This window comes from Anabrus simplex, chromosome 1 (genome assembly GCF_040414725.1).
Source record: "Anabrus simplex isolate iqAnaSimp1 chromosome 1, ASM4041472v1, whole genome shotgun sequence".
Classification (NCBI taxonomy): Eukaryota; Metazoa; Arthropoda; class Insecta; order Orthoptera; family Tettigoniidae; genus Anabrus; species Anabrus simplex.
The window spans coordinates 345,159,459-345,171,639 of NC_090265.1; the positions used below are offsets into that span (position 1 = coordinate 345,159,459).

At 35.3% G+C, this 12,181-nt stretch overlaps 1 protein-coding gene across 2 annotated transcripts in view; it reads left to right on the top strand.

Annotated features, from left to right (window-relative positions):
* The window catches only part of LOC136865981 (general odorant-binding protein 19d), a 143,128-nt gene that overhangs the window by 30,112 nt on the left and 100,835 nt on the right, over positions 1-12,181 (top strand). The gene's annotated exons all lie outside the window — the stretch shown is intronic.

The window sequence follows — 12,181 nt, forward strand, 5'->3', positions numbered from 1 at the left end:
TTATTTGAACTAAAGAGCATTGTATACTTTTTTTAAAAATATTCTGACATTTTTACATAATAATGGGTACGGTAATACTAATGTAATTTATGTTGCATGACAAGCTGATTTTTAATAGAGATAGGTTTCTTGCATATTGACACATTTATTTTTTAATTGGCATTGCTGTTGTTGCATCATCAGTCGATAGACTGGTGTGATGCAGTTCTCTAAATTTTTCATTTCTACAGAACTACTTCATTCTACATCTGCTCTAATCTGCTTGTCATATTCATACCTTGGCCTACTCTTACTGTTCATATCACCTACACTTCCCTCTAAAATCAACTGAACAAGTTCTGGGTGTCTTAAGATGTGTCCTATCATTCTATCACTTGTCATCAAATTTAGCCAAATGGATCTCCTCTCACCAGTTTGATTCAGTATCTCTTCACTTGTGATTCGATCTACCTGTCTCAACTTGAGCATTCATCTGTAGCGCCACATTTCAGGAACTTCTATTCTCTTTCTTTCTGAGCTAGTTTTCATCCATGTTTTACCTCCATACAATGCCGTGCTCCAGATGAAAGTCTTCAAAAACATCTTTCAAATTCCTTTATCAGTGTTCAAAGTAAGCAAAATTCTTTTCTTAAGAAAGGCCTTCCTTGCTTGTGCTAATTAGCATTTTATGTCCTCCTTGCTTCTGCCATTGTTAGTTATTTTACTATCCTAGTAACAATATTCATATACTTCCTTTAAGACATTTTCCTAATCTAATATTACCTGCATCACCTGACTTCATTTGACTACACTCCAGTACTTTTGTTTTGGACTTATTTACTTTCATCTTGCACTCCTTCCCCAAGACTCTGTCCGTACCATTCAGCAATTTCTCCATATCTTCTGCAGACTCAGATGAAATAGCAATATCATATGCAAATTTCAGAGTTTTTATTTCTTCTCCTTAGATTGTGATTCCATTTCTAAATTCCTCTTTGATTTATTTTACCACCTGTTCTATATAACCATCAGAAAGGAGAGGGGACAAACTACAGCCTTGCCTCACTCCTTTCTGTATTTCTGCTTCTTTTTCAAAACATGTGATTTTTATCTCTACAGAGTGATTTTTGTACAGATTGAACATAATTCTTCTTTCTTGGTATCTGATTCTGATCACTTTGAGAATCTCAAATAGCTTGGTCCAGTCAGCATTATTGAATGTCTTTTCTAGATCTATGAACGCCATGTACATGGGCTTGTCCTACTAATTTGATACTCTAAGATCAGACATAAAGTCAGGTTTTCTTCATGTGTTCTAACATTTCTTTTGAAGCCAAACTGATTTTCTCCTAACTCAGTTTCAACTTGTCTCTCCTTTCTTCTGTAAATAATACATGTTAAAATTTTTGCAGGCATGAGAAACTAAACTAATGTTTCAGTGATTTTCATATTTGTCAACACTTGCTTTCTTTGGAATGGGCATAACAACATTTTGCCTAAAATTAGATGGCACTTCCCCTGTATCATACATCTTACACACTAAATGGAAAAACCTTGCCATGCTGGTTTTTCCTAAGGCAGTCAGTAATTCTGAGGGTATGTTAACAATTTCAGATGGCTTGTTTCTATTTAGATCTCTTAAAGCTGTGTTGAATTCTGACCTCAAAATTGGGTCTTCTATTTCATAAGCATCAACAGCCTCTTCTTGTTCCAGAATCTTATCATCTACTTCTTTCCCTTGATACAACTGTTGGATTTGTTCCTGCCATCTTTCCGCCTTGTCTACTTTCTCTAGAAGTGGTTTTCCATCTGAGCTCTTAATATTCATATACCTAGTTTTCTTTTATCTAAAAGTTTCCTTGATTTTCCTGTAAGGAGCATCTACCTTTCCTAGGACCATACAACTTTCAACATCGTTGCACTTAACTTTCAGCCATTCTTTCTTAGCTGTCCTGTATTTCGTATCTACTTCATTCTTTAATCACCTGCATTCTTTTCTGCTCTCCTCATTTTTTTGCATTCTTGTACCTTTGCTGTTCATCAATTAGGTCTAATATCTCCTGAGTTATCCATTGAGTCTTACTTGATTTTTCCTTTCTTCCTAACATTTCTTCAACAGCCCTACTGATCTCATTCTTCACGACTATCCATTTTTCACCTGTTGTGTTTCCCTTGTGCAATATGTTCCTTGAAACAATCCCTCACACTCTTTTCTTTCAACTTGCCTAGATTCCATCTCCTTAAATTCCTTGCACTTCTTCTTTTCTTCAATTTCTTCAACTTCAAAGAGCATTTCATGACCAACAAGTTGTTGTCAGGTCCCATGTCTGCTCCAGGAAAAGCCTTGCAATCCAACACCTGGTTTCTGAATCTCTACCCAATCATAATGATACTTGATACTTTCCAGTGTCTCCAGGTCTCATCCACATATACAACCATTGTTTGTGGTGTTTGAACAAGTATTAGCAAGAATTAAATTATGATCAGTGCAGAATGCTACCAGCCAACTTCCTCTTGTCCCAATCTTAATTCTCCTACTGCATTACTATTTTTACCCTTGGCCTATCACTGCATTCCAGTCTCCCATCACAATTAGATTCTCATCACCTTTTACAAAATACATTAGATCTTCTCTCTAATGAGGGTGGGGTTGAGGCTCTGGTCATGGGTGACTCACTGTTCATAAACTTAACCATAATAGCTATTGATCCTGAATTTGACTTGTCTGAACCTATTACAGAACTATTTAAAATAGGTAGACATTTTCTCACAGAACTGGAGTCTTTATCGTAGTGACAGGTTAGGAATAATGGGAGGGGGAGTATTCATACTGATGAAAGAAGAATTTGTAAGTACGAAAAAGTTAAGGATAAGGAACATGAAATTCTTGGTGTAAGACTCATCTTTAAAGATGATAGGCAACTTGATGTTTTTTTGGGGTGTACAGACCTGGTAAGGCAGGTGCTGAGGCTGATGTAGAATTCTTTGATAAGATAATCAGCTATGTGGTGAACGACACAGAAAGGAACGTTACTGTAGCGGGTGATCTCAACTTGCCAAATGTTAACTGGGAAGGGAGTGTGAACGACAGACTGGTGAATAAGTTATTATGGGAAGAACAGCTGAATCAGAAAATGATGAAACCATTTAGAGGGAAAAATATTCTAGACCTGATGCTGATAAAACCAGATGAGCTCTATAAGAAAACTGAAGTGATAGATGATATACTTGATCATGAAGCTATCTCTGTCAGATTTAAAAATAAATGTGTTAGAAAGGAAAGTATTTAAAGTTGGTCTGTTAGGCAATACCATATGGCTGAAAAGAGGGAAATAAAGAAATATTTAAGAAGTAATTATAATGAATGGAAAATGGTAAATAAAAATGTTAACAGCCTATGGGATGGATATGAAAACAGATATGTACCTTTAAAAGTGCTAAGGAATAGTAAAGACCTGTTATATTATAACAGGGAAATTAGATTAAGAAGGAAGAACAGATTGGAAAGAAATAGAGTTAGGAATGGTTGCAGGAATAAGAAAAGACTGAAGGAACTTAATAGGAAATTGAATTTAGTGAAAAAAATCAGCTAAGGATAACAAGATGGCAAACCCAATGGTCAGCCATGTGAATTTTAGGGAGCAATGGAAGGATATGTATAGATACTTTAAGGCAGAAACAGTTTCCAGGAAGGACATTCCAGGGATCATTAATGAACAAGAGGAGTTCATATGTGAGGACTTACAGAAGGCAGAGATATTCAGTCAGCAATAATATCATAACAGATCAGTACATGAAAACTCATTTTTAATTGAATTCATTTAGAATTTTAGTCACCAATATCACTGAAAAAAAAAGAACAAGTACAAATGTGTTCCTAGAAATGAATATTTATTTTATCCAAGGCTTTTTTGAAGACTGAAAAGGTACCAGGATTGAAATAGTATATTCTGGATGACACATCCAAGTTTAGAAATGATGGGCTTTTAGACTTCGTTCCAGTGAATGATCCTGAATAGAAGTCATGTCATGTGAAGGACATTGTTGTTCTATTGTGAAATACCACCAGATAACTAACATGATAGCATTACATCACCCAGGATTGTACTACACACTGCTCTCCTGCCAATAAATTTTGTTTGAAGGGATAAACTAGAATATTGCTAGTGTTTGACTGGACCCATGGAAAAGAGAGAAAATCTAGAACCTCTGATTCTGTAGGGAAATGTGGGAGTCATTTCTGATCCAGTATTCATTGATAGAAGAATATTGATATTTCTCAACCTTCATCACCACTGGTTTACAATTCCAGTATACCTGGCACTGTTGATAAGCCTCTTCCACTCTCCTCTGTATATAATGTTTTGTTCTTTATGAATGAATGAATGAATGAATGAATGAATGAATGAATGAATGAATGAATGAATGAATGAATGAATCAATCAATCAATCAATCAATCAATCAATCAATCAATCAATCAATCAATCAATCAATCAATCAATCAATCAATCAATCAATCAATCAATCAATCAATCAATCAATCAATCAATCAATCAATCAATCAATCAATCAATCAATCAATCAATCAATCAATCAATCAATCAATCAATCAATCAATCAATCAATCAATCAATCAATCAATCAATCAATCAATCAATCAATCAATCAATCAATCAATCAATCAATCAATCAATCAATCAATCAATCAATCAATCAATCAATCAATCAATCAATCAATCAATCAATCAATCAATCAATCAATCAATCAATCAATCAATCAATCAATCAATCAATCAATCAATCAATCAATCAATCAATCAATCAATCAATCAATCAATCAATCAATCAATCAATCAATCAATCAATCAATCAATCAATCAAATCTTGTAAGATAGGTGCTGCCGGAACAGACAGGTCCACCTAGTATGAAATGAACAAATGATCTTAAGATCCCTCCCAAAGACCAAGCAATACATCAACGGGAATGATATTCATACAAGACTGTATCAAGTATCTAGGATGTTCCTTCCTCAATTAAGCAGCAGCCTAAAACTAAGAAACAGCCTAATATTGTACTCTTTACAATTCCTTGTTGTTACATAAGACCCGAAGTCAAGACGCTTCCAGTTTCATTCAAAACAACGTTCTTGACCAGTCTATATATAACAATCAGGTTTAAATCTCCACTAGTGTTTGACAACACATTTCAACATTAGTTATGTCAAGAACTGAAAATGAAATATGTGGGTCAAATAAGCCCCGGTATCAAAATCCTTTTTTCTCAAGACTTATGTTAGAGGAAGAAGATCCATGTTAGTTTTAGACATATGTTAAGTTAGATAGAATAGGACTGACAAGTTTTAATTGTGTTAAAACACCATTAATTTGTTACCCACAGTTATGTTTTGTTCACATTAAAAAAATTGTTATCCTGGCATGTTAGTCTTAAGAAATTATTAACGTTTGTGTACTATACTATATATGGTTAAAAAGGTCCCAAACCTTGACCTAAAGGTTGTCTACAGGCTGAAGATGCCCAAATAATGGGTGAAACATGTACGTGACCTGGTAAGTCTACATAAATTCATATAGATTCAAATCACATTAAAAGTGGAAAGTATTGAATAGGTGGTTTTATTATATTATCCTTGAGATTCTATGCCTAAGTGGTATGTTCAACAACAATAAAGGTGTTTTGATTTAATCCACCTATTCAGTACTTTTATTTTCACTTATAGTGGATACATAAACAGACTATCAGTGAAATGGGACATGTTTCGCCTTCAATTAAGGGCATCTTCAGCCTAAAAACAATCATCAAGAGTACAACTAATATTAAAAGTGGAAGCTAAAAGTTTAGCCAGTTATTAAAATTCGGGACATAAAAATGTGAAAAACAGTTGTTTTAATTGGAATTTTAATGGAAGAAGTTTTAGTCTTCGACAAGATTATAGTCTAATCATTGACAGTGTTTCCATTAGCATCTTTATATATTGTATCATTTTTCACATTTTTATGTCCCGAATTTTAATAACTGGCTAAACTTTTAGCTTCCACTTTTAATATTGGTTGTACTCTTGATGATTGTTTTTAGGCTGAAGATGCCCTTAATTGAAGGCGAAACATGTCTCATTTAACTGATAGTCTATTTATGTAACCACTATAAGTAAAAATAAAAGTATTGAATAGATGTATTAAAATAGATAAACTTGATATTTCCACCTATTCAATACAATTTTAATGCTGTTATTCAATTACAACATATTAAATTTCACAGGACTAGTTTCGACGCGGACTTGCGTCATCTTCAGCTTTTTCGGAAAATAGGCAACCTTAAAATTCATGACATGTCTTAAAATGTTTGGCATGAAATCCAGTTAAATCTATCATGTTAAATAATGCAAACCTGCTCAGAGCCTTCATTGTTCATTGAGCGCGGCTAGTAATAGCATTGTCTCATGGCATTTTGAGGTGAGTCCTACATACAATCACTTTTCATTTTGCTGATTAGAGCCACAACACATTCAACACTGGATCGTTAACTGCCTTTTAATATATTTACAGGTTCCGCATTGAACCAGGAAACATTGGTTTCACAAACATCACAAGAAACTACTTTAATGTTTCCACCTCATAGGCCTAAGACATAGAAGATTTTATGCAGAAAATTCCATATGACCAACCTTCACGTTTTTCGAGATGGTTCAGCAGTATACAAGTTGTAGTGAAATGGAACACAATATTTTATCTATCGCTCAACAAATTTAAGGACTCCACAACTGCTTGATCATAAGAATATCATTTAACCAATGAACTTTTATCATACGACTGACTTGTCATAATAGTTTTTAATGAGTTAAGATTTTAATTATAGATTTAACTGGATTTCATGCCAAACATTTTAAGACATGTCATGAATTTTAAGGTTGCCTATTTTCCAAAAAAGCTGAAGATGACGCAAGTCCGCGTCGAAACTAGTCCTGTGAAATTTAATATGTTATAATTGAATAACAGCATTAAAATTGTATTGATTAGGTGGAAATATCAAGTTTATCTATTGTAATTCTTGGTTCAATACGGAAAAATGAAATTTCTTACGTTAACTAGATGTATTAAATTAAAACACCTTTATTGTTGTTGAACTGTAAATTTTCAATATAGACCAAAAATGAGATTTATAACATGAAATAAGTGGTATGTTTCGAGCTGTCAGTGGAGAGATGGCATGGAATGACATTAGTAGATGAATAAGTTTGAGTGGCATCTTTAAAAGTAGGAACGATCACAATATGAAGATAAAGTTGGAATTCAAGAGGACAAATTGGGGCAAATATTCATTTATAGGAAGGGGACTTAGGGATTGGAATAACTTAAAAAGGGAGATGTTCAATAAATTTCCAATTTCTTCGAAATCATTTAAGAAAAGGCTAGGAAAACAACAGATATCAGTATTGATTGATTGATTGATTGATTGATTGATTGATTGATTGATTGATTGATTGATTGATTGATTGATTGATTGATTTCAGATTTGGCACACTATCCCAACCCATAGCTTTTAACATATCCCCAGAATCTTATGAATTCCAGCTGCTTTTCTAGCTTTCAAGTTGTGTATCTTTTTGTAAATGTCTTTATTATCATAGGTATATTTCAAGGAAATCAACAGTATTAGGCACCTCCTCAATCTGGATATCACCCTGATATCCAACTACCTTTACGTAGTGCTGACTGAATACTCCTGTCTTCTGTAAGTCCTCACATATATACTCCCCTTGTTCTTTAATGATCCTTGGAATGTCCTTCCGGGAGCCTGCTCCTGCCTTAAAGTATCTATACATATCCTTCCATTCCTCTCTAAAATTCATATGGCTGCCAATTATGTTTCCCACCATGTTATCCTTAGCTGACTTTTTTGCTATATTCAATTTTCTAGTAATCTCCTTCAATTTCTCCTTACTCCTGCAACCATTCCTAACTGCATTTCTTTCTAATCTGCACCTCCACCTTAATTCTTTATTTTCATGTTATGATAGAGGGAGTATAATTTAAGAGAAGTCTCTGTGGCTCAGGTGGCAGCACGCTGGCCTCTCACCTCTGGGTTCCGTGGTTCAAATCCCGGTCACTCCATATGAGATTTGAGCTGGGCAAAGCAGAGGCGGTACAGAATTTTCTCTGGGTACTCCGGTTTTTTCAGTCATCTTTCATTCCAGCAGTACTCTCCAATATCATTTCTTTTCATTTGTCAGTCATTAATCATTGCCCCCAACAACTGCAACAGGCTTTGGCAGCTGGCACAATTCCTATCCTTGCTGCTAAATGGGGACTTCATTCATTCCATTCCTGACCCGGTCGCATGACTGAAAATAGTCTGTGGATATTATTATTTTTTATAATTTAAGACTTCCCACTTCTGCTCATAGGCTGCAGGAATTCCCAAGGGAGTGCCATATGGCTTATTTCAAGGTTGGCATGATAAGAAATCTTGAGAGTTGACGCAGCAGTTCGCTAGTGACTGTTGGACTTTTAAGGTGTATTGCTAGGTTATTATCGCGATGGTTAAGTGCACCGCAGTGCAGAGAATATTTTTGGTTGAGTGCTGTTTGCTCAAGAAGAAGAAACTAGTTAAAGGGTGCCTTCAAAAATTCTGTAGACAGTTTCCCAGTTCTACAGTACCATCAAAATGTTACATGCAACAACTCGTTCACAAGTGCCGTAGTACTGATTCTGTAACTAATAAGAAAAATACGTAGAAAAAGAACAGATCTTACACAGGAGAGGTTAGAAGATGTGCAGGCACGACTGCAAGTCAGTCCACATAAGTTGCTTCAGAGAGTGTTCAGGAAACTGGTATTTCACATTCGTCAGAAAAAAAAAAAAAAAAAAAAAAAAAAAAAAAAATCTTATTGGACTCATTCAGTGGTGAGTTCTATTTCATTTACTAGTTTATTTGTACTGAGCATGTATATAGCTGGTGAGTTCAGTTTCATTTAGTTTCTATAGGTGTTTCTTTTCCTTTGAGATGATTACGTTCGCTCGCCATTGCGGGCACTGTGCTCATTGTCACCACTTCACTGGCAAACTGAAACCAGCTGGGACGTGATTTGGATTAAAGAGGCTTGGCCATTCCGGAGCTGTATGAAACCATTGCTCTTTCCATTCCTCATAAATAACTCATTTTGACAACACACTCATGTGGAATTAAATATTTAAATTTTAACACTGATGATGGACCTTAGTGTCCAAAAACCAGTTATGAATTAAAATGAGTGTGCTGATACGACTGTATATGATTAATTATAATAAAAGTACTACTACTAAGAAATGGCTTTGATATTTTATAATCATTATAATTTGTTATACAATTTTACCGCCCAGAGATATTCATAATTTAGTCTTTTGTTGATTAGTCCATGTCAGTGTTGAGCACTGCTAACATGGAAATATTGCTCAGTTGTGTTAAATGGCAATGATGGTGTTTTTGTCATGATTGTCTTAAGGTGAAAAACCGCATGCTCTTCATCTCATATCGACAAGGAAAATTGTAAAGATGATTATCGAAATGAGAAAAAGTGAAGGAACATCATGAAATGGTGAAGAAGAACTCCCTTTACTTTGGTTGCCCTAACATAACAGTCAGAAAAAATATATATGTAAAGGCCTACAATATTGAAATTCCATAAAATTGATTACATTGGCAGTTTGTTGTAATGTGCTTTGTCTCTTCTGCTACCACTGATCTCTAATAGACCGTATTACTGTTGCGTGCTGATTAGAACAGCCTGCCTGTACGTTGGTGGGAAGTAGGTGGAGAGTTAGATAATTTTCTTTTTTTTAGTATGCTATTCCTCTGATTTATACATGTTGTGATGACTACTGGTACATAACAATCTGGTTCATCAGAGTGTTCCAGCTATTCGATCCCTCCTATGAAGCTCTAATAGGAATGTACAGTGTGCATCATTCATGGAAAATGACAGAGCAATGCTCACTGGTATCTGTGGCCAGGTCATTCCAGCTCTGGAACTTAGCAGTGTTAGAACGCCAGCATAGTACTCTTCGTGAAAAGTCAGAAACTGTGCCATTTTTTATTTGATTAAGCATTTTGTTTGATAGTATATCTTTTAAATGTGACACTCCAATCTGATAATATTGTATTCTGACAAGAATACTGGCATCATTGTAATGACCTATATCGAGTTCAGTTTAATATCTGTCTGTGTCTGTCACAGCATCAGGAGAAAATGGATGGGTGCATCTTTATGAAACTTGATATTTCATTTTAGAATAAGGTTGAGTCTGATCTTAGCTATAAGTTCTTCAAAATATTTCAAGAGACAGGATGCGGGGTATGCTTCAGAAGGTGCCGAAGGCATGAAAATTGATGCATCACTCTTACGGTTGGTTTTACAAGAAAATAGGTCATGTCATTTATTTTTGTTCTATACCTTTTTAATATACAGCCGAAACTAAGGGAAATATCAGAGGCAGTCATGTGAAAGATTAAGTCCAAGAGATGGTAACTAACTCTATAAACTGTAAAGAGGGTTGCTATGGAGATAATTATGGCAACATTTTAAAGGCTGTGTACGTCAGTATTTTTTTTTTTGGTAAATTAATACAGTACTTGGCTTTCTTTTATACAAAATAGTCCTGATCTCTCCCCATGTGATTATCAGCTTTTGGTCTCCTCAAAAATGCCCTGAAGGGTCGATGCTTCCTGTCAGACAAGAATGTGCAGTAGGATGCAGCAGGACACGGTGTAATACAAAACAATATAAAACAGCCAAGGATCACAAACAGCAAGGAAGTGAGTACATCATGACAAGCTGCTGACAGGAAGAGGCATGGCCACTTACGTGTTTCAGAATCGGGAGGAAGAATATGAGGGTTGAAAAGCTGCTGACAGGGAGAGGCATGGCCACTTATATATTTCAAAGTCTGGGAGGGGGGGCATATGAGGGGTGGATAAAAATGTAATCATGCATGGCAAGTACTACAGCTAGTATTATCATAAGCCTTTTCTATATTAAGGAATGTTAAGAACACTTCTTTTCCTTTTCCCCCAGTGCTTCACCATTGTTGGAAATATTAGATCTGTTATTGCTCTATTTCTAAAACAATATTGCTGGTCTTCAAGTTGTAGCTCAGTAATAGCTCTTAGTCTGCTCTGCTGTTCTCTGCATATAAATGTTTACTAAAGAAATTTAGCAAACACTCCCTCCCCCCCTCCTACTTGAGAGTTGCCTAAATGATGAAGTATAACAAAACAATAATAATATTCAAGAATGTCCAAAAGATTAGAAAGAAATCAACAATGACAAAGTGTGTCAATGAAGGTAGTTGCATAAAATGCTGATTGATGACCTTCAATCACTTCATTCATCAGTGAGTTGGAAAGTAAAAAAAAGCATGTCAGAATGTAAGAAATTTCCTTGGTGTTATGACCCTGTCCATGTGACAGTAGTTACTGGATTCTCATCCACTCTCTTTCTTAAAAGATGAAACTATTACACCTTTAGTTCTGCTATCTGGTATTTTCTTCTTCTTTCCAAATCGTGTTTATGACTTTGAACAATCACTGCAGTTCTTACAATTCAGATGCCTTGATGATGTTGGCATATACTGTACATCATCTATGACTGTTGCCTGACCTTTGGTCATGTTCTTTAGGATATTTTCTGTTTTTGCCCATGTAAGAAGGGGTTTCCTATCTTGAATATTTTCATTTGTGTTGCTTTTCTGTTGGTTGCACAAATTGAGCAAATTGGCAGTGTGGTTCAGGCCGTGTAGCTGTTTACTTCCATTCAGGAGATGGTGGGTTCAGACCCCACAGTTGGCAGTACTCATGATGGTTTTCCATGGTTTCCCATTTTTACACCAGAAAAATGCTGAGACTGTATACATTAATTATCATGGTCACTTCTTCCCAGTCCTATCCCATCATCACCATAAGGCCTGTCTGCATCGGTGCGCAATAGAAAACAGTGGAAAAAAACTTTCTATGCTGCTGACTGAGTTCTTTTTTCTTTGTTTATTTCCACATATTCTCTCTCTCTTCTCCTTTACATCTCATATGAGTCTTCTAGCCTCTTTGTCTAAGGTGACATAGTCAGTAGTAAGGGATTTTTGTTCTCCATTTCATCTGTACCTTGTGATCTTATCACTCAGTTGTTTTAAAAATAATGTTTGACAAGCATG